The following is a 3,179-nucleotide window of genomic DNA, read 5'->3' on the forward strand; positions in this document are numbered from 1 at the left end:
TCCCCGGCTCCCAGGTCGGGTCTCCGCGCCCAGGCTCCAGGCTGCGGGAGCACCGCGCGTTGAGACCTGCCGGACCCCCCCACTCCCCAGTAGCCTGCTCCCAGGCTCCCCGGCGCGGGTCGGCAGGGCCCTCCGGAGCCCGCGAGGCTGCCCGGGGGCTCGGCTGAGACCCGGGCGTTGGCGATGTTGGGCACCAGCTATTCGTCGCGCCTCCAAAGGGGAGGAGGAGAGCCCACTTGGAGGGGGTCGCGTGCCAGCCGAGAGCGGACATATCCCAGGAGACGGCAAAGGCTGGTGTCCTTCGACCCACTTCGGGTCCCCGGGAACCCCGAATGGCCCCGAGAACGTTCCACCAGCTTCCACTCCTCCTGGCTTCTCGCCCACCGCCGGGCGCCGAGCGCGCTGCGCGCCGCCACCGGGCGAGGCCTCCGCCGCTGGTGCAGCCCAGGTCTCCGACCTGAGCGAACCTGACCGACCGGGGCGGTCGAGAACCCAAATACCGTTACGTTTCGGAACTGCAAGCCTAGCCTTTAAATTCCGAGACAGGAGAGGGAGGACGATCAGGACCAAAAGATGCGGTTGGAGGAGTTTGGGAGCCCCGGCCCTTTGCGGGGAGTTGGGGATGCCCGCGGTAGAGCCGTGGGGACCCACGAGGTTATACCGCTGCTCGTGCGGAGGTCGCCCCCACCGCTGCGTCGAAGCCCGCGCGGACTTAGGGGCTTGGAGTCGCCTTTTCCGCCCGGCGGGGCCTAGTGGCCGGGCCACCGGTTCAGTCCCTCCCGGGGACAGAGTCACGCTTCGGAGCGCCTTTCTTTTAAGCATCCTAGAGAAAAGGTAAACTATGAAATAAAATACAGTAACATCAGAAAAGTTATTGCCGTGATTCCAGGGAAGGAAAAAGCGTTGAGCATATATATTTTTTAATGCCTGTTAAGCCCAAAAGGCAGTAACTTAAAAAAATATTCTGTCTCGGTGGGAAGGACTAATTAGATGGTCGGTTTCTAAGTAACAAGTCATAGTTCCAATTAGGTTGGCGAAAGTACTAAACTGAGAGTCAAGGCGAAGTCCTAATGTCTGAGAATTTGCGATAGGATGGGAAAGTCGCTAACATAACTGTATTAAAGGAAATACTGCTTTTCTATTTCAAAAATACATGTTTATTTGGTTTTGAAAAGTCACTTATACTGAAGGATAGTTGCTCAGAGCACTTATAGTCTGAGTCCATTCACCTGTTATAAAAAGGTAAATCTAGGTAAATTCCTGCGAATCCAGAAAACAGAGGAAAAAGCTTATGTTTCATTGGCTTTTCTGCTTCACACATACCCATATTTACTTTTGTTTCAAAAACGTGGTTGACCAGTGAAGTATGTAGTTCTGTTCATGATTAGGAGCAAGTTAGATTGGTAGCAGCTTTTCAGAAAACTGAGTAAGATTCTGTTGAGATTTCAGATTTTATTTTACTTAAACGAGACAGAAATCTTGGAACTCTTTTGTTATTAAAAAAAAAAAGTGTATGTGTTATAGTGAGAAAGCAAGAGGAAGCATTAGCAAGGAGAGAACCCTCTACCTGCTGCTTTAAGGGCTGTTGTTTCAGTGGTTGGGGTGTGTAATTGTGGAAGCATGGCTTTGTAAACCACAAGCTTCTCCAGCTGATTAACAGCTCACAGTAAAACAATCAGCTGCCTACGTTGTAAATTGCATCAAGATTTTCAAACTGAAGCAAGGGGCTGCTTCTCTGGGGAGCGGTTGTGGAGAAAGAGGCCAAGTTTCTGCCCCCTGGGTTTATCAGGAGTCTGCTGATCTTTCAGGTGCTACATAGCCTTTGAGTATTTGTGAGTTACTAGTATTTTGTGAATGTGTGTGGGGGGGGGGGTGGTTTGGGTGCACCGAGGTATAAAATCAGAGGCTTAGTCAGATAAAAAGATAAACCATTTCCCCCTAGAGATTACATTTAGCTTCTTCCAAATAGCTTGAGAAATAAAAAGGGGATAATAATGCAAATATTTTCACGTCCTCTATATTGCAGTTTTTCCCTCTAAAATGACTATGTCCCTTACTCCGGCTCAAAGGCTCATTTTCTTACTTTTAAGGCACAGTTAAAAGACACAGACCCTTTTTTATCTGCCCCCCATTTTTCTTGATTTTTTGAGCTGCTGATATGTACAATTTGCTCTAATTTGCAAACGCATCCCTTATGAATCTTGTGAGGGAAATCTACATTAGTAATACAAAGTAAAAATGTGCGTGAATATAAATACCCATTTCCAAATAGAATGTAATACGTCTTTCATAATAAAGCTAATTTTACATGACAGTTTTTGTTGTCTTCTCACAGGTTTAGGAAACCACGCTTTTTTGGTAGCTTTTCCCTATTGCATATTTGAAATGTCAATTAGCACCTTTGGGGGTCCACAGAGGGGGTGTTCCACTTGATGGGTTGTGTTGCAGGTGAACGTAGGTGGTCTCCTGCTCTAGTTTGGTTCCTATTTTTACCTTATTATTTTAAGGGTTTTTTTCCCCTGTCAAAAGTTCTAGAACAGGATACCCAGTTTCTTTTCTAGGATCACTAAGTGGAGTTTTTGTTTTCATATTTAAAAGTCAGAAGTTAGATGCCTATTTGTAAGGCCCCTTTGCAATTCTTCAAGACTCAGTGAAATATTCCAAGAAATAGACTGAACATGGTGTGTCTTTTTCTCCCTCCCTTACACATCTGCATATACAAGGGATGATGAGCCCTGTGATGCCAGAGCTGAGGCTGCAATGATGAGCTGGCTTTCACCTGCTATCAGTAATCACACTGCATTTTCATTTTCATCTACCAGCTGTTTAACTTGGTCTTTACTGGGTTGCAAGAGCTAAGCTGGTAGAGGCTTTCTGAACCATTCTTAATCATGGGCTTGTTTTTCTTTTTACAAGCAGAATGTGTAACTCTGTGAAGCAAACTCTACTTCTTAGCTCTGGTTACATTGCCTCTTCTAAGGAGGTCGGTCATTTTAAACTCAGAAGAATTGGTTTTTAAAAAATTCCCTTATTTGATTCAAAAATAACTTCATTCTAAAAACTTCATATTTCAATAAGGATGCTAAATCCTTATTGGATAAGGATACTAAACTTAGTAAGGATACTAAACTTATTTAAAATTGGACCTGTATTGTGTGATTTTTTTTTTTTTAGAACTA

The sequence above is a fragment of the Crocuta crocuta genome, unplaced genomic scaffold (assembly GCF_008692635.1).
Source record: "Crocuta crocuta isolate KB4526 unplaced genomic scaffold, BGI_CrCroc_1.0 scaffold258, whole genome shotgun sequence".
In the NCBI taxonomy this organism is placed as follows: domain Eukaryota; kingdom Metazoa; phylum Chordata; class Mammalia; order Carnivora; family Hyaenidae; genus Crocuta; species Crocuta crocuta.